The 26,038-nt window shown below is 35.5% G+C and overlaps 1 long non-coding RNA gene and 1 pseudogene across 1 annotated transcript in view; one reads left to right on the forward strand and one right to left on the reverse strand.

Annotated features, from left to right (window-relative positions):
- Positions 1-26,038, reverse strand: part of LOC132540246 (uncharacterized) — a 277,831-nt gene that overhangs the window by 41,930 nt on the left and 209,863 nt on the right. The window lies entirely within an intron of this gene.
- Positions 3,116-4,411, forward strand: LOC132540199 (doublesex- and mab-3-related transcription factor 2-like; annotated as a pseudogene).

Raw genomic sequence — 26,038 nt, forward strand, 5'->3', positions numbered from 1 at the left:
TCTTTGATGAATCAAACCCAATTGCAAGGAAGACTAAAGCAGAAACAAACCAATGGGACTACATTAAATTGAAAAGCTTCTGCACATCCAAAGAAACTATTAAACAAACAAAGAGACCCCTCACAGAATGGGAGAAGATCTTCACATGCCATACATCAGACATGAAACTAATAACCAAAATATATACAGAGCTCAGCAAACTTAGCACCAAAAAAGCAAATGACCCCATTCAAAAATGGGCAGAGGATATGAACAAAACATTCACTACATAGGAGATCCAAAAGGCGAACAAACATATGAAAAACTGCTCTAGGGCACTGATTCTCAGAATTGCAAATTAAGACAACACTAAGATACCACCTTACTCCTATAAGAATGGCATACATCAAAAAGGACAGCAGCAACAAATACTGGAGAGGTAATGGGGACAGAGGAACCCTTTTACATTGCTGGTGGGAATGTAAATTGGTACAGCCTCTGTGGAGAGCAGTCTGGAGAACTCTCAGAAGGCTAGACATGGACTTTCCATATGATCCAGTAATTCCTTCCTGGGGTTATACCCCAAGGACTCCATAACACCCAACCAAAAGAGGTGTGTACTCCTATGTTCATAGCAGCACAATTCATAATAACTAAAACCTGGAATTAATTCAGGTGCCCAACAACAGATGAGTGGCTGAGAAAGCTGTGGTATATATACACAATGGAATACTATGCAGCTATCAAGAACAATGAACCCACCATCTCTGACCCATCTTGGACAGAGCTAGAAGGAATTATGTTAAGTGAACTAAGTTAGAAAGATAAAGATGAGTATGGGATGATCCGACTCATCAACAGAAGTTGAGTAAGAAGATCTGAAAGGCAAACTAAAAGCAGGACCTGACCAAATTGTAAGTAGGGCACCAAAGTAAAAACCCTGTGGTGAGGAGTAAACATGCAGCTTCCTGGGACAGTGGGGGGTGGGAGTAGGTGGGAGGGATGGGTCACAGTCATTTGGTGGTGGGAATGGTGTTTATGTACACTCCTAGTAAAATGTAGTCATATAAATCACTAGTTAATTAATACAAGAGGGGGAAAATTAATTGTATGTCTTGAAGTTTTTCAAAACACAAACTGAATCTTTTCAGGATATAGGCTGTGTAAATGATATGCAGACTTTTTCAAAAGCCTAGACCAAGTAGATCAGAAGCAATCAATAGCATAGCTATATATAAGATACTGGGTACTATACAGCAAACCCTAACAAAAGGACTTTTCAAAGTTAACCTAATTACCAAATAATCTGATGATAACATTAACTATCGATTGTCTTTTTGAACCCTAAGACAGCAGGAACCTCACATCTCCACTCTAGAACCCCTACTTCCCCCAGTCCTGGAATCCTTGGATAGGGCCCACTTTCCCATATGCCTCTCCCAATCCATACCAAATAATATTGCATCCGCCGATCACAACCTAACCAACGCAATGATTGCCACCTCAACATGCTTCACTTCAGACTGTGTCCAGAGACTTCACGTGTGGAATGACAACCCTTCAGCTTCATTACTCGGGTGAGACCTTTCCTTTCACAGTATACTCTAATTTCATCTCAGGTGGTTCACTTTATAACAAAGTCCCAAAACCTAGATATACACCAGTTTCTGTGAGAGAGAGCATATTTTCACACATATCCATATACTACTGCAAAATATATACCTGAAAGCAGGATTACACTAGAGTTTGCAGTGAGTACCTCCCTAACACTTCCTCTCCACTATTCCAAGCTTGGGATCCATGATTGCTCAACAATTTCTTTGGCTTCGTATGTTAACTCTCTTTTCAGTCGCCAGGTTCCAGATGTCATCAGGATGCCGGCCAGGCTTCACTAGACTAAGGACCCCACCAATATGTCCTGGAGCTCCGCTTCTCTATAGACCCACCCTACTAGGTAAAGAGAGAGGCAGACTGGGAGTATGACCCGAGCAGTCAATGCCCATATTCAGCAGGGAAGCAATTACAGAAGCCAGACCTTCTACCTTCTGCAACCCACAATGACCCTTGGTCCATGCTCCCAGAGGGATAGAGAATGGGAAAGCTATCAGTAGAGGGGGTGGGATTTGGAGATTGGGTGGTGGGAATTACGTGGAATTGTACCCCTCCTACTCTATGGTTTTGTTAATTAATCCTTTCTTAAATAAAAAATGAATTTAAAAAAAGATGGTACATATGCACCCCTATGTTCACAGCTGCTTTATTCACAATAGCCAAAGAAAGGATGAAGCCTAGTTGGTCACCACCAGATGACTGGCTAAAGAATTTTTAGAATATATAAGAATGTAAGAACAAATTATAGATGGAATATATAAGAATATAAGAACACATTCTATATGGAATATATAGAACATAAGAATATATTCTATGGAACACTCTTCTGCAATAAAAAAATAGATGATATTATGTGCTTTGGGACAAAGTAGATGGAACTAGAGGTGATTATGCTTAAAAAAATAAAAGAATAATGACCATTGCCACATGGTTTCACTCATTTGTACATTCTAGATATCTGATATAAATAAACTTGCCAACAACAACAACAACACCAAAAAAAAAAAAAAAGGTGCAATCAAACTGTTGGTAAGACTTATAAGAATGACGGTGGTAATCAGTGGCAGGGTGGGGATACAGAACTTTGGCGGTGGGTGTATTGTGGAACTGTACATCGTAATATTACAACCGTGTAATAAACTACTAATAACATACATTTTTAAAAAAAGACAATGGTAGGTGGGGCCTAGAAGGTGGCCCACAGATAAAGCTCTGGAATTTCAAGCATGAGAATTTTCATCTTGATCTTTAACTGCAAGATTAAAAAGTTTATCCTCTTTGCTCTGAAACAGAGGATATCTAACAAACTATCAAATTTGGAGTACCGCAAGCTGCCACAGACACCAACCAGGATCTGGTGCCCTGCCTCAAGGACTTCAAGTGCTTCTGCTGCAGCCGTGAGTATCAGTATACTCACTGCTTGATTTAAGTGGGGATCCAGAGTTGGCAGGCCATTAATGACAAGAAAGGCCTTTTCTGAAAGCCAAATAATTTTGAATGCAAAGTCATATATCAGAGACAAGTCATGGCAGCCAGTTTGTTGACCAAATGCATTTGGGATGTTCTCTTTGGCTCATTCTACAGCTGTAACAATACATACATCATGAGTTATATTCAGAAAATAAAAGGTGACATCAGCTGTAGGCTGCCACCTCACTCCAGCAGACACTTAGCTGGAATAGATTTCCTCTACCTTCTCCAGTAAGTGACTTGACTAAATGTGGAAAAGACCAGCCTCTGGCAATAAAGAGTTTGGAAGAATTATGTTGGAGGGAGAATATAAAGAAGAGTGAGATGTTGGAAGAGTCCCAGACTGCTGTTTTGTAGGCGGCATGGTCCCCTACCTGGTGCATGAATCTTTGTACCACCTACAAAGCTCGTAGTTGCCCCCACTCCAGTGGAACCATGCAAGCACAGACTTCTGCAATTTTTCATTTACCCGCCTTGATCTAACCTTACAATATTCAGGAACTGGTAATATAGAACTCTTCTCTCCCAATGTCAATGTTATCACAACCTACAGACCTTCAGTTTTTTGGGTTTTTTTTTGTCTTTATTTATTTGATAGAGACAGCCAGAAATCGAGAAGGGAGGGGGAGATAGAGAGGGAGAGTGACAGAGACACCTGTAACACTGCTTCACCACTCATAAGCTTCCTTCCTACAGGTGGGGACCAGGGACTTGAACTTGGTTCCTTCCGCACTGTAACGTGCACTCAACCAGATGCACCACCACCCAACCTTTAGGTTTTTAGTTTGACATGAATGTGCTGGGATTAGTGACATCATTATCAACCAGCAATACCTGAGAATTCTCCCACTGAAGTTCAAGCCTTAAACCCTCAGGGAAAGTCCAGGATGGATGGACTCTGTATGAACAGGGCCTAATCAGAAGTCTCTCTGGTGCTGCTTCATAATCCCCAGGTCCAGACCTTGATAAAGGACCTTCAGGGTCACTGGGGCATTTCCCTAGAAACCTGCATTCTGTCAACCCCATCAGAATTTCCCACCAGTTATGAACAGGGATTCTTTGGCAGCTCAAAGGCACATCTTCAGCAAGATCAGAAGAGAAAGCCCTAGACACCCTCTGCCACTTCAGATACAATCCAGTCCATGCATTGTCCAACAAACAGTGAGATATCAGATGCAGACTTAAAAGTACCATTTGTTAAAGAGGCCTTTGGAGAGAACCCTAAGAAACAAAGATAATTTAGCAAAGAGAACCAGAAGTACTCATTTACAATAGATGCATAAAAGACCTTTCCAGTGCCAAACAAGTTAGAACAAAACTTTACGAAGGAATCTCTGTCATAGTCTGTTGAGCCTGTTAGAGGCTGTGGTCTGCCATCACTCATGCTTTTCAATGAAAGATCATTTGAATGGAATGCTGGATTTTCTGCAGTCTCATAAGGTTCTTACTAGCACTATATTAATATATGTGTATATATATTAAGATGCCTGTATAAAGTTTTCTAATGCAAATGATGGTGATTTAAATATATATATACACATATATATATATATGTATACATACACAAGTACATTTTCTATTACAAAAGCATACTTAAACTTTGTTATGATTTTTTTTTAGAATTTGTTCCACCTTCCCAACATCAGAAAAGCCTGTAATGAAGCAATTATTTGTTCTGTGAAGAGTCTACAGGTATGTGAGCGTCTTGTTTATTTTGAAAACAGTAATAATTTTGACATTTAGATGAAATTGAATTTATTTATTTTTTCCTTTTTGCCAGAGGGCCACTCAGTTCTGGCTTATGGTGATGCAGGAGACTGAACCTGGGACTTTGGAGCCTCAGGCATGAGTCTCTTTGAATAACCATAATGCTATCTCTATCTCCCCTATATTTAAACTTAATAAGGTAAATTGCTTTCATACCTTGCACAGTATTTCAAAATCAATGAAGTGACATGTCTTTTAGAAAAGGACAATGCCAATATTTTGTTTGCACACAACTATAATAAGGACATCTCTTTCTCTGAAAAATAAGAAGTGTGGTTTTTATTATAAAGTCCTTTATTATGGGGAGGGAGAGACAGCATATTAGTTATGTAAAAGCCTTTCATATCTGAGGCTACAAGATGCTACATTCAGCCACAAGCACCAGCACACACCAGAGCTGAGCAGTGTTCTGCTCTCTTGCTGTGTATGGCTCTCTCATTAAAATAAGTAACAGTGAGAGAGAGGGAGAGAGGCAGACAGAAACACAGAGTTTCTATTCTTTCAGATAGGAGTGTTTCTTCCATAGAGAATTCATTTAATAATCATTAGTGCTACCCCAACTTGAAGACTAAAACTATTCTCAAAAAGGAAATGTTAAATGCACAGCGAGTCACATGTGGTTATACCAAGTTCTTGTGTTGACTCTTCCAGGGAGCTGTGTACTTTCCAGCAAATAAATCGTACAAATACTTATGTATTCTTGGATGTGCGTTGTTTTAACTTTTGCTGAGCTTCATTCACTCCATGCAATTTTTTCACTCAGTTTGGAAAGCTGTTTTGTTTTTTTTCATGTGTATAAAATTTGTGAATTCATCCATTTGAAGTATTTATGGTGGTCTAGGAGTGACACAATGGGTAAAGTATTGGTCTCTCAAGCATAAGGTCCTGAGTTCAACCCCAGCTGCATATGTGCCAGATTGATGTCAGGTCCTCTCTCTCTCTCCTATCTTCTTTATGAATAAATAAGTAAAATTTTAGGAAAAAAGAAAAAAACATATTTATGAATATGTTTGTTACTTAGTATGTTCTATGCACAGAGTTATAACTACTATCTGGTACCAACTGCATACCCTTTTAATTCTTAATTTTCCTGGAAATACAAAATGACTAAACTCCTAAGAGCCATGGACTGACCTCAGGAAATTAGATACATTACAATTATGTGATTATGTGACCCAAAGACAATTCTCATTGCTTTTACTATAAATCTCTCAGTTTATTTAGTAGTCTGACAGCTAAATCTTCAGTACAAAGCATTTCAAAGCTAATTTTCTTACTATGTCTTCAGAGATGATTTAAAAAAAAAATAATAGCAATAAATAATAATACATTTCTCCAGTTATTCCTAAAATGCCTGTAATTTTCTTATTCAAAATCAATAGTTTTCTAGACCAAAGTCATTATTTTACATAAAATTGTAAATGAATTTAGCCCTGTCACCTAAAGCAGGACCACATTTCTTAATACCATTAATTCTAAAAAATATATAAAAAATCAGTATAAGAAGGGATCAAGACACTTTTTTTATCTGCACTTATGGATGTCAAAACTCTGCTTCCTTAGAGAAATTCTCTGACAAAATAGAATTATAAGCAGAAAATGATGGTATTTTTGCATTTTGACAGAGAGTCTAAAAGAGTTAAGCGAGAACTGGCAAGTGATTAGAGCTTTTAATCCTTACATTAGATACAGTCAACATACTTGATAGGCCTCTAGTTATCCAACTGTTTTATAAACCATTAGAGTTGACATTCAGGTTTTTGTTTTGTTTTATTTTTGGTTTTTTGTTCACATTAGTTATTAATAAAATTTAAAAGTTGGATTTCGAAGACAGCATAATGGTTATGCAAAAGACTTTTATGCCTGAAGCTCTAAGGTCCCAGGTTCAATTTCCAGCACCACCATAAGCCAGAGTTGAACAGTGCTCTGATTTTTCTCTGTGTCTCTCTCTTTCATTTAAATAAATAATTGTAAAAGTATAACAAAGTAAAAATAATTCATATAAAATACATAATTTATTTTTGTTTATAAGTTCAGAGATGAATTAATACTCGTAGCTTCTTTTAAAGATGTGATGCACAGGAATATGATAGAACATTTTACTATTGGAAAAGATCTACATTTTTCTTTTGTTTTAAGAAGTACAGAGATATTTGGTCATTCTCATTGAAACTATAAGAAACTTGTGAAAATTTGCACTTAACTACAGATACTACATTTATCACTCATGCTGAACATACTATTATTACTCAGTTATAAATCATATTTTGTAGTATTGCATTTCAAGTGAGAAATGAATCATGTGTGAACTGAACACAAGTATATGAGTCCATAGGTGCTTATTTATGGTAGATTATTCAGTTTTATATTTTATTTTTCAAATATGTAAATGTTAATTCAAAATATTCACAGTATCATAAATTCCTTTAAAAATATGTTAATGTTAGTTTTCACAGGTAGCTGGTTATAGTAATGTTTGTATGTTAGAAGCACAATTTCACACTCCTTCAAAATAGATGTTAATATATTTTACTCACGAGTCAGTATCCCTACACTACATATCCAGGAGCTGCCTAATTTCTCTTAATTGAAGGAGGCAACTTCAAATCTTTAGTCGACAAGAGTTTCTTCATATTTCTCTTTGTAATACATTATCAAAAATTTTATTGTCTTGAACTTACTGATGCTTCTTACTCAGCACATTCAATGACATAATATACACACATATAATTTAGCTTTTACTTATGTTTAAACAAATTCAAACAAATTCTATTTATTTGCATAATGTATATGTATATATACACACAGACACACACACAGGCACACAGGCACACAGACACACACACACACACACACACACACACACACACACACACACACATATATATATATATAGAGAGAGAGAGAGAGAGAGAAAGAAATAGAGAGAGAATACCACCAGAACATCATTCTGGCACATGAGATGCAGAAGATTAAGCTCATATATATGTTGTACCCAGAAGTTCAAGTCCCGATCTCACACAAGGAAGACCAGCATCACATGCAATAGCAAGAGCCTTTATTGGCAAGCTTAAGCTTGGGCTGCCAACACCCTTCCACACAAGGGGAGAGTCTGCTGCCGGGGACCCTGCAATATTGTTGCTCTCAGCTTTTTATAGTACACAGAACAAGAGCGGTTGGTTTCAGTTTAACTGCTTTAATGGCTTTAACGGCTGTAACGGCTATAACAAGGAACTGTTGGTTTCAATGTAAAAGTCTCTAACAAGTAACAGTTGGTTTCAGTTTAACAGTCTCTAAGAAGTAACAGTTTCTAATCTCTACATTCTAATCTCCATATATATGTGTGTGTGTGTGTATATATATATATATATATATATATATATAGAGAGAGAGAGAGAGAGAGAGAGAGACTACCACCAGAGCATCATTCTGGCACATGAGATGCAGAAGATTAAGCTCAGGATCTCCTGCATCCAACTTCAGTTTCCATCTGACTAGGCTGCTTCCCACACTGACATCTAACTTTGGTTTTCATTATTATTTTATCACATGATCTTGAAGTGTATAGTAGTATAGTAAAATGAAGATTAGATGCCAACTGTTATAGTTTTTTTGTGCATTTGCAGATAAGTAAAAATTTTTAAGATTTATTTATTTATGTATGTATGTATGTATGTATTATGAGCAAAAGAACAATAATGGAACATAGCACTTCTCATCTCTGGCATAGTGTGGTTCTAGGATTTGAACCTATGCCCTTGGGACTCCAGGCATGCAATTCAATGTATTGAGCTATCGTCCCCGAGACCCTAAAGTTCTATTATATATTTATTTTTGACTTCATCAAGATATTTTAAACTTTATAATATTTTAGTTTCTTTCTCAATTTTCATCTTTGTAGCTTTTAATTATTCCCCCTTTATATTTTACACTTTTACTGAGAAACCCTTTCATCTATTGAATACAGAACTTTTTCATTAACTTGTAAAGGTATCTTAACTGTGTTACCTTCTTGAATATTCTGAAAATATTTCAGTCTCACTTTTCCCTGTTATCTAGCAAATTAAATCCAATTTCTAATGCCCTACACTTGATGCATTGTCTTATAGAAATATTAACTCTTTGCCCAATTCCAAAATCTGAATCAGTATTTTGCTTTATTCTTCTTTTGTGTTTGTTTATTAAGTGTTTATAAATATTCTAAAATGTTAGAAGTGTAGTTTCACAACTATATATACGTGTATGCTACTCACCAGATGTACCATCACAATTGTAATGTCAATACAACAAAGAAAACTACCCAATTACCCCATATACTTCACTTCCCCACTCTCTCCAGAAAACTTCAGAGTTTTCACAGAGTCTTAAGTGTCAGTTTGGTTATTATTATTATTTTGCAAATTTAACTGTTTTAGTTATTTAAATTCCACAAATAAGTGAAACCATCCAGCCTTTCAGTTCCTTATTTTACTTAGGATGATCACTTTGAATATCATCCATTTGTTCTGAAAAATACAGTGTCATCTTTTTAGGAAGATATGGGGAGGATATTGATTTACAGGATGTATAGTTGTTAATACATGGGTAAAATTTCTCAAGACACTCTCATCCCTAGCCTAGGTCCTCCTCCACCATCATGCACCAGGACGTGAAAGCCCCTCTCCAAATCCCCAGAATTCTTTGCTTTGGTGCAATGCACTAAACCCAGTCTAAGTTCTACTTTGTGTTTCCCCTTTCTTCTCTTATTTCTCAGCTTATGCCCATCAGTGATATCATCTCATAGTCATCCTTCTCTTTCTAGCTTATCTCACATAACATGACTCCTTCAAGCTCCACTAAGATGAGGTGAAGAAGGTGAATTCATCATTCTTAATAACTGAATAGAATTCCATTGTGTATATATACCACCACTTTATTTTTATAAAAATCTTATTTTATTAATTTATTTATTAGACAGAGACAGAGGGAAGGGGGAGATAGGAAGAGAGAAAGAGAGACACCTCCAGCCCTGCTTCAAAACTTGCAAAACTTTTCCCCTGCAGTTGGAGACCAGGGCTTTGAACCTGGGACTTTGTATACTGTATGTTCAACAAGTGTGCCACCCAGCCCCACCACAACTTTCTTAGTCACTTTTCTTCTTCTAGCGTTTGCCCTTCTTCTGTAGCCAGTCAACAGAGTCAGGTTGAAGGCTGTCAGGAGCTGCTTGTTGCTGGCTTTGAAAGTGACTGGGATCCATGCGGATTCAGTCGGCTAGGAAGGATCCTCAGTTTCCCCAATGAATGGGTAATAGTCACTCATCTTTTGTTAATCATATTGCAAACAAGTAGGACACAACTTTGTTCCTGGACTCTTAGATTTCTTACTCATTTTCAAGTTATGTTAGATATATTTTTGGATTTAAAATTCCTAAGGACATTTATGGTTTCTTCGTTCCTATCAATGAATAAATAAGTGACTTTAGAATAAAAAGGACATTTTTCTGTAATAGTAAAGTCATGATTATGTATCATGTATGGAAGCTAACATTACTAAAAGACAGGCATTAAAAACATATCTGAAGATAGTTTAAAGTTTATCAGGTTACAGATGCTACCATGACTCCATCCTGACTTCTCTGTGCAGACAACCTCACCAATGTGTCCTGGACCTTCACATCTCCAAAGCTCTGATCCACTAGGGAAAGATAGAAACAGGCTAGAGGTATGGATTGACTTGTCATTGTCCATGCTCAGTGGAGAAGCAATGAATTATAGAAACCAGAATTGCTACCCTCTCCTTCCCCAAAACAACCTTAATTCATACTTCCAGTGGGGGAGAAGTGATAGGATGGAGATAAGAAGACTCTGAACTCCAGCTCCATCAGCACCCAGAGAGAGAAGAAGAAGGAGAGGGACATATGAAGGTAGTTATGTTGTCATGAGTGGCTTATAGGGGAAGAGAGGCTTAAATCAGGACAAAAAAAGGGGGGGGCAATTTTGTGTAAATGTGGACAGATAGTTGTAGAGATAATGGTTGACCCATGTCTATGACCATCAGGGAAATATGATGGATTGCAGTGTGGGGGTGGTGGTGGCAGGAGAAACAGCCCAGTGGTGGCAGGGCTCTTGCTTGCTGAGCCCAGGATTACAGTGGGGAGACTAAAGATTCTAGAACTTTGGTAGTGAGAATGGTGTGTATTCAAACCCCTGATGACATGTGATTCTGTAATATAAAAATAAATAACTAGTTGAAAAAAGTTTATCAGGTGTAAAATTATTTTGAAGGTGCCAGTGTTTTAATATAAATGTAATATTTAGAGTGGATAAGAAGTAACAGTATTTTTGGAGTACTTAGTAAAATTGGTCAGTTATATGTTATAGGTAAAGCATAAGCCATAATATTTATAATTTCTTCTGGTTGATTTCTTGCATAGGAATTAATTAATTTTTTTTGCCTTTATTGGATCTTTGTTCAAGATTTTGCAATCCAAGGTTTGAAGGAATGTGCATAAAAACTCTTCCTCTTCATTCCACCATGGGGTTTTACTTTGAGTTACCTTTTCAAATATCAAGTAGTAATAACAATCTATTTGTTGAAATTTTTCATTGTTTTTAATCACCTGAAGTAATGTTAAAAAGTTGTTTAGTTTCCCTATGGCTTCTTTCTTTATAATCTATAAATTTATTCTCCCCTCCTTCACAACTATCATCTTTAATTCTAGCAATTCAAATTAATGTGGTCATTGAATGCCTCCCCTTCTTGCCCCATTGCACATGCTGTTTGATTCACATTGGGGCATTTACTATTTTTGGATTGTCTGAGTTCTTAAGCATGATGATGCTCAAACATTCCTTTCTCAGGAACATTATGTATTAATGGTGGAAATGCAAATTGGTGGAGCCATTATGGAGCACATTATGTAGATTACTCAGAAGATTAATAGTACAAATTCAATGCAATCCAATTATCCTCTTACTGAACATTTGCTTCAAACTATAAAAACCCTACTTTGAGGAATATATGCCCTTACATTTTTTGCAAATTTATTTATGGAAGCCAATATTGGAGAGAACCTAAAGGCATAGCAACTGACAAATGTGCCATATATATTTACAATAAAAAGTTACCTTGCCATTTGTGAGAGCATGAATAAAACTAAAAGATATTGTATTTAGTGAAGTAACCTAAAAGGAGAAAGACAAATATGACATGATTCCAGCTATATGCAGCAAAGATATGTAGACAACATAAACTTTTGAACTATGGGGCCCACTGGCAGATACCAGAAAGAAAGAGAAATGTTGAATATGTGAATTAGGACAAAGCAGTCAATTATATGACAAAAGGTAGAATTAGATTTTCAATTGTACTATATACACATATTTATGCATATACAAACATGTATGTACACCTTTATGCATACACATACATGTGTGCTGATGTTCAGGTGATGCATATGCAAAACATACAAGACATAGTATTTTTCTCAGTAAAAATAATTTAATATTACAGTTAATTTTTCCATTTAAATAGCATCCTAGTCTTTTCTGCATGAAATTTAATATTTCAAAGTTTTCTATTCATGCTCGTGTAGGTTCTATAGATTTTTTAATAATATATTTAAACTATGAATCTTAGAATTATTTACACTATTTTTCTTTTTCCCTAATAATAATGTTTTCATTTCTGTGATTAATAAGTTTATTATTGCTTGCATACTTTTCTTATCTATGGTTACTTCTGGCTGATTTGTAGTTTCTTCTGGGCTCTTGTTTTCATTCATTGGAGTAGCAATTTTATTTGTTTTTGATCTACACATTTTTTTATTTATGTGTTTTTTTTATGCTCTCTTTTTCCTCAGTTGTTGTGTCTTGAATACAAGTAACTCTGTACTAAATACCTTTATGACAATTGCACTCACCAACCTACAGAATTACAGTAGCAACTGAAGTAAGTATTGAAGTAGTTTAGTCGTTACCAGTTAGCCAAACAATTTCTCCAGTCTGTGAAAAAATAGTAACCAAATCCCAGTGAATAAGAAAGAGAAAAGAAAGAAGGGATAGCAAGAATAGACAGTTATGCAAATCTACTATCCACTGTATATTCTAGGGATAACAAGAGGGAAAATGGGACTACAGCAGAGATACACACATAGAGTCCACTCTGAGTCAGATTTCTTCCCCAAAATAATTCACAAATTCAGAAAGGTAAAGAAGAAGGAAGGAAGGAGTGTATGACAAGATAAAAAAAAAAAAAAAAAAGAAAGAAAGTAAAAGAAAAAAGAGACAAGTGAGAGAAAAGGGAAAAGATAAGAAAAAGAGCTGTAATTAAAGAGCAGTGAAAAGAAAAAAAACCCTCAGGACTAGACAAGGATGGCTGAAATAGACAGTTATGCAAATCTATTATCCACTGTATATTCTGGGGGTGGCTAAAGGAGGAAGGGAAGTTGAGCAGAGACACCCACAGTGAGAGTCCACACTGAGTCAGAATTCTTCCCCCAAATAATTCCCAAATGTGTATCAGTGAATTCAAAAAAGCACACTGTTTGGTGGTGTGGGGGCTGAGGCCTGTGGCTTTGGAAGCTGTAGGATTAAGGAAGAAAGTATGACAAGAATGAGAAAAAGAAAAAAAAAGAAAGAGAGAAAAAAGAAAAATATAAGAAAAAGAACAGTCATAAAAGAGCGGTGAAAGGAAAGATTTTTTTATTTATTTTTAATTATTTAATTAGCTATGCGGGGTAAGGTGGGGGGGTGGCTACTTAGAAAGAAAAAAAAGGCCAGAGATTTCAGAAGGGAATAGATTTAGAATGAATGATACTCCCTGGTGGGACAGGAATTTGGTAAAGAAAGAGGCTCAGTAGGGGAGCCTGCTATAGGAGCTGGTCCCCAGGAACTGGTTATGGGGGGGTGGGGAGGGGGAGGAGGTGTACTTTATAATTAAATCGAAAAAAATATATTTTTCCCCCTTTTTTCTACTCTATTTCTTAACCCAAATTAAGTTATAGTCACCTCCTTGGTGTCACCGCTAGGATCCCTTATTGACTGGCCTACTAAAGGCAGAAAATCTGGTATTTCCCACTGCCCTTTTTTCTTAAGTTCCACCTATAAGTGAGACCCTTTGATATTCATTCATATCTTTTGGGCTTATCTCACTTAACATGATTCACTCAATATTCATAATTAATGCATTTATCTTTATAAATTGGTTACTTAATATGCATTTTCAGAATAAGTAGCATAATTGTTATGCATACCACTCTAAGTTTATTTTGTGTTGATGCTTGAGCTTTCAATTATAAATTTCAGGTATTTTCATAGGTGTGCCTAAACAATTAAATGTGATAACACCTATGTGTTAGGTCTGATGTTATACTACATTTTCACCAAAAAAAAAAAATATATATATATATATATATATATATATATATATATATATATATATATATATATATATATATAATTTGTACTTGGGTTCAATTGTGATGTTTTCAAAATGATTCACTTATGAAGACATTGTAGATATTTTACAGTGGTAAAATGTATTTTAAATTATGAAGTAGCTATTTCTTAAAGACTGGGAAAATGGGTCAAATTAGTTTAATTACAAATTCTGAAACAAATGTGACCAAGTGTTAATACTTGCTAATTCAGAATGATAGTTAAAAGGATATTTGCTATATTACTGATTATTCTTCTTGCTAAGTATGAAAAATCTCATTAAAAATGAAGTGGAGACTTGTTTTACTGTATAAACAGAGTTATCAGCCTTCATTATGGTGCATATCTTTTGCATTGAAATAATTTACATGTCTGTAACTTCTATCACAATGAGGAAACCATGACTCAATTTACCTCTATAGTCATAACATCTTTAACAACATATAAAATCCCAAATGATTATTTTATAAATAAGTAAATGACTGAAATATTAATCATAACAAATACAGAGAAGAATGTATGTATGGTGCATGTATGTGAATTATGAATAAACATATATATATTTAAAAGTTCTAAGCTATGTAAACTTCATCATAAGAAAAATGACTGATTTTGACTGCCATACCAATGCATAATGTGCAAAATAACATGTACATATGTATGTGATGAATAAATTGAAAATTGAGTTGGAGAGATAGCATAATGGTTATGGAAAAAAACTTCTGTGACTGAAGCTCTGAGGCCACCTGTTCAATCTCCGGTACTATCATAAACCAGAGATGAGCAGAGATCTGGCCTCTCTCTCTCTTTCTCTCTCTCTCCCTCTCTCTCTCTCTCTATATATATATATATATCACTGTATCTCTCTCATTGAAATGAATAAATATTTAAAAAATGAAAATTGAATTAACAATATAAGCTACATTATAGAAAGTTATCAGAATGTTATATAAATAAATGAGTTAGAAAATATCAAATAATGTTTAAAGAATGGGGTATACTCATAATGTTCAATATATGACTAATAAATAATAACTATGCAAAAAGGCTCTCATACCTGAGGCTCCAAAAGTCCCTTGTTCATCCCCCCTCTCACCACCATAAGCCAGAGATGAACAGTGCTCTGATTAAAAAATAAATAGTAGTTATAAAATGGAGAATAACATTTGAGCCATGAAGTATTCAATCTCTACTTTGTTATTTATGTTATTAACAAAACATAATCTTTTTGATCTAAAGTTTCTTCATATAGGATGAATATGGGATGATCTCACTTATAAAAGTTGAGAAATAAGAACAAAAAGAGGAAACAAAAAGTAGAACTTGGATTGCATTTGGTGTATAAATAGAAAGGTTGCATAGTGGTTATGCTAGTCTTTCATGCCTGAGGCTCTGAGGTTCTAGGTTCAGTCCCTAACATCACTATAAGCTGGAACTGAGCAGTACTTTGACTTCTCTCTATCTCCATATTTTTTTCTGTATCTCTTTCCCATAATAATAGATAAAAATATTTTAAAAGGAAAGAATATCTGAAGAGGTAATGACTAAGCATTCCCTAGAACTAAAAATATGAGTCATAAGGTTAAAATCGGAATAAATGTCAATCACATTTGAAATAAAATTAGAATTATCTCAATATATAGATATACCATGACATTGGGTTGCATTGGATCGACCTTCCCGTGGTGCATCCCGTGAGTACCCATTCATCGGGGAAACTGATGATCCTTCCTAGCCGACTGAATCCACATGGATCCCAGTCACTTTCAAAGCCAGCAACAAGCAGCTCCTGACAGCTTTCAAGCTGTTGGTCCTGCTCTTCGAGTCCTCCAACTTAATGTTGAGGGGCTGTCCTTTGCCAAACCATGACATTCAGAGAAAGACTTAATGAAAGAAAAATTAGCCTAAACAAAAAGAAAAATCAGGTCCTTAGAAAGATTAATAGTAGGCTGGTAAAATAGCTCACTTGGATAATGTGTTGCTTTCCCATGTGGCCCAGGTTCAAGTCTAGCTACCATCAGTAACAATGAATACCAGAGGGGGAAAAATGGAAATCTTTGTCATCCTGTGAAATAAGTAACTTTAACTTAATAATTTTCTTGGTTGGCAAAATAGCTCACTTGGATAGTAAATTGCTTTTAGGTGTTCTGTTCCCCACAGAAAATAAGAACAGAAAGAGGAAACACAAAGTAGAACTTGGATTGGATTAGGTATATTGCACCAAAGTAGGACTTTGGGAGTGGGGCTGAGAGGAAGGGGGCTTTCAGGTCCTGGTGCTAATGGAGGAGGAGGACATAGGCTGGGGGTGAAAGTGTCTTGCAGAAAACTGAGAAAATTTACTCATGTATCAACGTATTTACTATAAACCATTAGTCCTTCAACAAAAAAGTGAAGAAAATATTTTTCTTTCTAGCCTATTATGGAAGAGAGAATGTGGAAAATCTCTGTGACTGTGGGGAACAGGAAAGGGTAAGAAAACTGCCCTTCCACTCTGCATACTTAGTTATGTGTAGATAACTAGGTTTTTTGTATAAAACTAAGATCAGAAGAGGAGTAGATGTTGCTAGTTTCGAATAAAGGTTAGTAAATGGGTTTTATGCTTTCATTTAGGCATTTAAAGTAATCTCACATGATCGGTATTACAACTAGTTGGAAAAATGCCAAAGATAAACTGTAATTTGAAGAAAGCAGGTGTAATCATTGTGAGGTTGACATGCAAAATAATTTTAGTGGATTGTCTGAGAAGGGGAGACATGGAACATGAGTCCTAGAGTCCTAGGAACTTCAGTGAGGAGTGAACACCTAAGGTTGGACATCAGACCACATAGTGGGGAGCTGGCAGGCACAAAAATATAATTAATCATAAACTGGATTAATTAAATCTCTTTTCCTGTTTACTACCAACAGAGAATCTAATTATAATAAAATATATTTGAAGATACGATTTAAAGTGAAATCTAGGAAAAATAACCTAATTACATTTCTAGGATAAAAGAGAATTTTTAGCTCAGAGATATAACAGATTCTCTGAGATCCTATGTTTGATCCCTGGAACCCAGGAAAGTGAAGGAAAAAAAAAAAAGAAAAAACACATAACTAATAGTTTTTTTCCCCCTTATAAATGACAAATCTATGATTCTGGCTTTCTCTGGTTTAACATGCTATGAGTTATTTGTAAATATCTATGAAATAATTAAAAATGTCTTTCAGAAATAAGTTAGTAATATAAAAATATGCTCTGTCTAGGATGCTTGAATTGATATTCATGACACACATCAGAGAGGAGCAGGCATCTAAACTGTTTGGAGTTTAATATGAAAAGAAAAGAGAACTGTAGAACTTTAAGGTATCATACTGCATCCTGTTCATGCAGTTCAAATTTTTTATAAAACTGAGGTTAAATCTATGGGAATAGAAGATATTTGGGAGAAATGAATAATGAGACTATTTTAGATATGAGGAAATCATGGGGCATCTGACATTAATATAATTTACTTATACCTGAACTGCAAATCTCAAACTCAGGCAGGAGACTACCATTTGAAGGCAGTGGTCTGTAAGTACCTCATAGGTGACATCACACTCAAGAGTGTGTATGTATATGAATATCCATATGTGTGTGTATGTGTGTGTGTGTTCTAAAGACGGAGGAAAACAAAAATGGCATTTTGCATCCAATGACAGGATGACAGTTCGATGGTATCTAATATCTCAATGATATGCCTTCGAATATGTGTTAATGAGACATTTTAGTATATGAAGAAACTGGAGATCAAAAGACTGTTTTGCTAATAACACAAACAACATTTGAAACTAGAGATTGAATAGTTCAAGCCTCAATTATCCCATGTTCTAACTACTATCTATATTGATTGATTTAATTATGATCAACAAGTTCATTAAGTAAGAGAGGTACAGTTTCACATGATTCCCACCGTCCGAGTTTTGTACCCCTCCACTGAAAGCTTTCCTATTCTTTATCCCTCTGGGAGCATGGACCCAAGATCATTATGGGCTGCAGCAGGTGGAAGGTCTGGCTTCTGTAATTGCTTCTCCACTAGACATGGGTGTTGGCAGGTCAATCCATACTCTTAGCCTGTTTCTGTCTTTCCCAACTGTGTTTCCTTTTTTAATATTTACTTTGAAGATTATAACGTACATACATTTCTTAAAACTAATTCCTTAGTGTAAGGGAGGGGGCTATATACTCCCAGAATTCTTTTTTTTTTCTTTTTCTTTTTTAACAGGGGAGCCCGGGCTCAGCTCTGGTTTTTTTGTGGTGTGGGGGTTTGTACCTGGGACTTTGGAGCCACAGGCATGAGAGCCACTTTGCATAGCCAGTATGCTATCTAAGCTCCACCCTGTTTTTCTGGTGGTAAGGGAGTTTGAACTGGGAATTTTGGAGCCTCAGGCATGAGAGTCTTTTTGCATAACCATTATACTATCTATCTCCCCAGACGTCTAACTAGATACTTTTAATTTTAAAGCTTTTCGAAGTCTAAACATGGAAGTGGTAAGGAGAGAAAAACAAACTTTAGCTAAGTTTTTCTACATCCCATTTACACACCAATCCTACAACTCCCTTTTTCTTTATTTGTTAGCTTTATTCTACCAAATATCAGCATTCCCCATTTTAAGTATCCCCTTTTAAATACTCTTTTCTTGTTTTCTTCTATTTATTGCAGTCACCTAGTAAAACTATTGCCTCACATGAATATACTTATCCTTTTTATACATAACAGTACTGAATTTGAAAAATTTCTCTATTGTCCTTATGCAGTTAAGTCCAATACCATAATCTAGGTCTTCCCAATATTCACTCTGAAAAATCCTTAGTTTTTTTCAGTCTAATTTCCACCTTCTTTTTCTTGATAATTATTATCTTGTCAAACCCATAATTGCCATCTGTATACATACACATTCACACTCCTACTTCTAGAAAGCCACACTGCCTCAGAGAAAATAGAGGCCATAAGAAGTAAGTAAATCTCCTTCAATGTGCCATCACCATGTCTGCAAATGGATAAAGACACATAACTGTCTTTTCTTTCACGTGATTATAATGGGATCCGCAGCATTCTCCAGATCCACTCCATTTCCTTCCAGAGACCATGAAAAAGGAAAGCCAAAGGGGAGCGGGCGGGGAGGTGGATATCAAACTAGAGAGATGCTAAGAAGAATATTTTTTTTTCTTTTGAAAACAGAACTTTAATAGAACCAGGAAATTAGAATTTGGGCAAGTCATAGTTCCTTATAGAAGCTTGGGCAAGTCATAGTTCCTTATAGAACCTTGCTTGACAGAAAAGTTGAAATTGTCCTAAATTCCTCAAAGCTGATTCACCAACTGTCTCTAGTGAATTTTATTTTCTTACCAATCTCTGTCAATTTCTCACCTAAAGATCATGTATACAGAAGCATACCCTTAGGGTGGAGAGTAGATAGCATAATGGTTATGCAAAGAGACTCTCATGCCTGAGGCTTCAAAGTCCCAAGTTCAATCAAAAACAACTGAGCAGTGCTTAGGTTAAAAAGAACAAACAAACAAAAATCAGAAGCATGCCCTCACATGAAAACATTTTTGACTTCTCAACAGAGTTAGTATTTGGCTTTACCTTGTTTTCTTTTTTGTTTGTTTTTTAATTGCCACCAGGGTTATCACTGGGGCTTACAGCCAGTGCTATGATTCCACCTCTCTGGTGACCCCTTCTTTCCTTCCTGCCTTCCTGCCTTCCTTTCATTCTTCTCTTCCTCCTTATTCTTTTTTTTTTCTTTTATTGGATAGGACTAAGAGAAATTTAGAGGGGAGGGGGAGGTAGAGAAAGAGGGAGAGAAAGATGGACACCTGAAGACCTGCTTCACTTCTTGGAAGTGTTCCCTCTGCAGGTGGGGAGCCTGCCTCAAACAGAACCCAGGTCCTTACAGTCAATAATATGAGCAATATGTGTGTTTAACCAAGTGTGCTACCTACCACCTGACCCACCTTACTTTGTTTTCAGGGTTGTCTGTGCTGGGACACACTGGCATTTTTGTTTTATATTTATTTAAAATTTATTTATTTTAAATTATTTTTATGCAAAAAAAAATTGAGGAAGATCTTAAGCAAACTTGAAGGTAGGTTTTCATTTATGTTTAAAAGGACCTTTGGGTTTTCCAAGGGATGTGCACCTCATAGATGTGTGTCCTTGGTCTCAAGGACTCTTCACTCTGTTATGAAACATGACCAAGTTAGGACCATATATCTAAACACAAGATCCAAGAAACAGGGTAAGGAGTCTTCTAGGATCTAAGTTGAGTTAGTTTTTGGACTATGGGGCAACTGAGTGTGGTATAAAATACACAGAAAAATGCAACATTTCTAGTTACATTTAAATTTCAGGTAAATAACAACAAAAATTTTGTATAAGCAGAATCCAGATGTACTGGACACACATACTAAGAATGATTCCTCATTTATCTGAAATTCAAATGTAACTGGAAATCATATATTTTTTATTTTTAAAATCTGGTCTCCTCAGACAAAGGGTCAAAATGTTTCCATTCATCATTTATCTTTCCTCTTGAGCTCTATATTACAACATTTGCTGTCTTTTAGGAAACCTTACTTTATTAATTACAGATCTTGCTCCTTTTATCTTAATCCTTCTTATTCTTTGGAAAAATTTCTTATCATTAAAATATTTCCTAATCATCCACAATTTATGTTACTTAAAATGTTTCAAATACACACTATTTTAAAACCTTGAAATAATATAAGCTCTCCTTTACTGTCTGCATCTAAAATTGTCTCCTTGGATTGGAGAGATAGCATAATATGTATACAAAAGACTTACATGCCTGAGCCACTAAAGGTTTCAGGATCAATCCTGAGTACTACCTACCATAAGCTAGAGCTAAGCAGTGCTTTGGTAATAAATAAATGAATAAATAAATAAATAAATAAATAAATAAATAAAATTTATGTAAAATAAAAATTTAATCTTAGATCATTCCTCCTATAATTACAAAGGTTTTTTTTCAGAAGAGGATTTTTTGCTGTTTGCGTTACTCCTGTCAAAAAAAAATTCATTCTATTGCTTTCTTTTATCAGAGCAGAGCATTGTCAATGCCATTTGTCGCAGGCAAAGTAAGGATTCACTCGGAGCGTGTCAGGGTTAAGCAATAATTCTTATTTAGATGTCAGAGAAAGGTCACACAATTCACACAACACACAGTCAACCCAATACCTCTCCTTACTCAGTAGCCATTCGCAGGTAAGGCTCACAATGTGGTCACCAGTGGCTGTGTCCCTGAACTGGAAGTCCTTCATCCGCTGGTGCGACCGGATAAAGGAGGGTCTCTGGAAACTAGGGAAGAAGCTACTTAGCCTAGCTTCATGTGCTTAAGTCATTTTAGCACCACCGGCAACATCCTGGTTAGTAGCATCCTGGTTAGTAGTGGTGATGGAGTTTCATTCAGCTGGTTTCTGAGCCTCTATTTACACTAGCTTGCCTCTGGTTTTAAAGTTACATCTCCATTGGCCAATCAAGTTTGGGTTGACTTCATAGTATTTCTTATCCTACTTATATATAAGTTTCTGTCTTATCACACTATGCAGGCGCACTATGGTTACTACGTTTACATGTTCATTACACCATTAGATTTAAATATCAAAATCCTCTTCCTTACTAGTAAGAGTTGTGGTTTCCATGACAACACATATTTCAGTTATGATACTTAAGTTTTAGTTTCTGTTCAGTCTTTATCAGATCACCTTTATCTAGCTCTTATTTAGATATTTGAGCCTCTAAGATACTATCTTTAATTTTTCCTATTCCAACTTTTCATGGTTACCTTATAAAATGTTTACATAACAATTTTTAAAAAATTTAAAATAACTTCATTTATATTGGAAGTATGAAAAACAACTACTTTAAATTATTAGGACCTTAATATACAAACCTCAGATCCTTCCTCATCTTTTGATATTTCATAAAATTGATTTGTTATGATAAAATATTCATTACTGATACCAAGTAGAGAGTTGGCTGAAAAGCTCATAATTTAGTAAAGATTTGAAAGATCAAAATTTGAAGATCATTTTCATTTAGTTTTTCTGAAACTGTTAGCTTATCAGTTCTAGTTTACTTATTCTTTATTTTTTTTTCCTCCAGGGTTATTGCTGAGCTTGGTGCCTGCACCATGAATCCACCACTCCTGGAGCCATTTTTTTTTCCCCCTTTTGTTGCCCTTGTTGTTGTAGTCATTGTAGTTATTATTATTGCCATTGTTGATGTTGTTCGTTGTTGAATAGGACAGAGAGAAATGGAGAGAGGCGGGGAAGACAGAGAGGGGCAGAGAAAGATAGACACCTGCAGACCTGCTTCACTGCCTGTGAAGCGACTCCCCAGCAGGTGCGGAGCCGGGGCTCAAACCAGGGTCCTTACGCTGGTCCTTGTACTTTGCGCCACATGTGCTTAACCCATTGCACCACCACCCGACCCCCTACTTATTCTTTTATTCAATAATTCTAACCCCTTTTTATTTTGTCCTCAGGCCCAATGTGCATCATTTTTCCTCTAGTAAGTGGATAATATTAATTTAGAATCATCTGCTTTTAAGAAGCCAATATTAGCAAATTAAAACCATTGGTTTATTTTTTATTTTACTTTATTTATTATTGGATAGAGACAGAGATATATTGAGGGGGAGGGGAGTTAGAGAAGAAGAGAGAGAGACAGAGAGACACCTGAAGCACTGCCTCACCACTTGGCAAAGCTTTTCTTCTGCAGGTGGACCCAGGCAGGGGCTTGAACCTGGATATCTGTGCATTGTGATGTGTACTCAATAAGGTGCACCACTGCCTGGTCTCCCACTGATTTGTTTTTAAGTAGCAAATAAACTCAAAACTGACATCATAAGGATTATTTGAGAGGATTGTTGAGAACAAAAGTGTTAGTTTGATCCTAAAATATTCCCCAGGGTTCTAAAGTTAGAAAATATAACAGTTGAAAGCTCAGGTTTTCACTTGGTGTTTTTTCCCTCCACATGGTCTTTTCAGAGGTGGGAGGGCATGTTTTAGGAAATTCACTGCTTGACACTATATTGCCTTTATGTTTGCCCAGCAAGAACTGAATTCATTCACTGTATGTAGTTTTTTTGTGTGTGTAAGAAAAAGAATCTCAATAATCTGACATCTGACAAGTGAACACTTAAAGATTAATCAGCAATGATCACATGTTTCTATCAAGAGCTTCCTTGGGAAGTCTCTTTCAGTTCTGATTGAAAGAAGATAACCATGTTTACCAAAAGAAGAAAATAAAGGAATGGAAAGGACTTGATAAGTATAGGGAATGATTGCCATTTTTCACAGACTAGGTGGAAACTTTTTTTAAGTAAAATGATTTGGATTCTTTATCAGTACCTAAGGCAGATAAAAAGAAATGTCATTTTTCATCATGTGTTTTCATCATTAAATTTATTTTAGGGACTTTTTACCTTATAGAACATACAATTTTTTTTTCCACAGAGAAGAAAGTTTATTATACAAATTATACATTGTTATAGAAGTTATATTTATTTTCAATTTATAGGAATTTCAGAATCTAGTAATGTACCTTTATAGAGAAAAGATAGTAAAAATGACTGCCTTATGAAATATATACTATATCATATTTTAGACGACCAAGCTATGTCATATGCTTCTATAAAATTTTAATATAAAACAAAGACTTAATAATTTGTTTTTGAATATTCATATGCATTAGATTAATTGATTTCACAAATGAATATTAATTGTAGGAGTTAGTATCAGAGATTATTTTAAACTGACAATAAGGTAACCATTGATTTTAAAGTTATAAATTTCTGAGTAAAATTATTTATTACAAAGAGAATTTCTACAAGTAGTTCACAATGTAAATTCTTTTTTAAAATTATTTATTTATTTATTCCCTTTTATTGCCCTTGTTGTTTTATTGTTGTAGTTATTATTGATGTCGTTGTTGTTGGATAGGACAGAGAGAAATGGAGAGAGGAGGGGAAGACAGAGAGGGGGAGAGAAAGACAGACACCTGCAGACCTGCTTCACTGCCTGTGAAGGGACCTGCCTGCAGGTGGGGAGCCGGGGGCTCGAACCGGGATCCTGACGCGGGTCCTTGAGCTTAGCGCCACCTACGCTTAACCCACTGCGCTACAGCCCGACTCCCCCACAATGTAAATTCTTATTAGAATTTTCTGAATCTTGATCTTGGGATTCCTGTGGACTTTCACTGTTACCCAGGAAAGAAAATTGCTTATAAAATTCTGATTCCTGGAAGTTGGGCAATAGAGAAGCAGGTTACACGCACGTTACGCAAAACATAAGGACCGAGCAAGGACCCGGGTTTGAGCCCCTGGCTCCCTGCCTGCAGGAAAGTCAAGCTTCACAGAAGGTGAAGCAGGTTTGCAGGTGTCTATCTTTCTCTCCCCCCTTTCTCAATTTCTCTCTGTCGTATCCAACAACAGCAACGACATCAACAGCAATAATAACTACAACAATTTAAAAAGGGGGCAACAAAAGGGAAAATAAATAAATCTAAAAAAATTCTAATTCCCCTTTATGAGTAACAGCACAAATTAAAATTTGTTAATCAAATGTTATCCAGGTAAAAGTAATCATGTGCATTTTATTTATTGGCATTTTTATGTGCCTGTGTATGTGTGCATGCTCATCTTAGATAAAGACAATACCCAGAGAATTAAATCTCTATATACCCTCATTTTGCTATAAGTAGTACATCATTTGCACATAAATGACCCAAATGACTCTTATTAATAGGACCGGAATCGTTTAAATTTCAGAAAGATAATCAGTATAATATACACTCAATTATGTGTATTATTATTTTGTAGCATTGCTACAGGTATTATACAGTTATAATAGGTAGATTTCAAAGATAAAATGTCTTCATTTAAACTGTATGATGCTTGAATATAAAGTTTGCTACTTTATGTATAAAAATTAGATCTGTGGACTGATCAGCTAGAAGTGATGAATTATAAACGATGTATAGGCACTAAGATTAGACTCTCCTTTTCAATGAGTTCTTCCAACTTGAATAACAATTATAATAAATAATAATTATAAATATAATGAAGATAATGATCACTAAATTTTAAAGCATTAATATGTGTCTCAGATATATTAATTAATTTAACCTATAGAGCTACCTTGTTACCTCCAATTTATAGAAAAACCGAGAAAAGAAACAATATGTCACAGAAAATAACTCCAGAGCCAAGGTTCTAATCAGGCAATGTCCTCTAGTTCTTAATTAATTTCAGAAAAGAAGGAGAGACTCCTTTTTGTATTTAGATAGCTGAGTATTAGATTTTTTTAAAATCAATTTATCTCAGAGCATCACCAGGAATTTATTAACTTGCACCACATCTTCAAATTAATAATTGAATAACACCAGTGTTAGTGAAGATGTCCTGGGCTTTTGAAGTCACATTACACACAAAATAAGAGTTTGAAAGTCCATTAAGTTCCATTCTTTGATTTTAATATACTCAGTGTGCCATATCCTTCTTTGTACACTGTATTACTTTCCTGCTGTTTCTTTTCTCTGTTAGGCAAGATTGGGAGTCCTTGTTATTTTTTGCCTCATCCATATCGGTTCCCACAACTAACCATGCTGTTTAGAAGTTTGTAAAGCCTTCTCGTTCTCACTTCAGTCACCCAGTTGTCAGTTCTGTGTTGTTGAGAGAAAACTCTCAATCCAGAAATATAATACTCATTTTATGTATCACTCCCTTCAGTAAAAGCACTTCATTAC

The sequence above is a fragment of the Erinaceus europaeus genome, chromosome 9, assembly GCF_950295315.1.
Source record: "Erinaceus europaeus chromosome 9, mEriEur2.1, whole genome shotgun sequence".
Classification (NCBI taxonomy): domain Eukaryota; kingdom Metazoa; phylum Chordata; class Mammalia; order Eulipotyphla; family Erinaceidae; genus Erinaceus; species Erinaceus europaeus.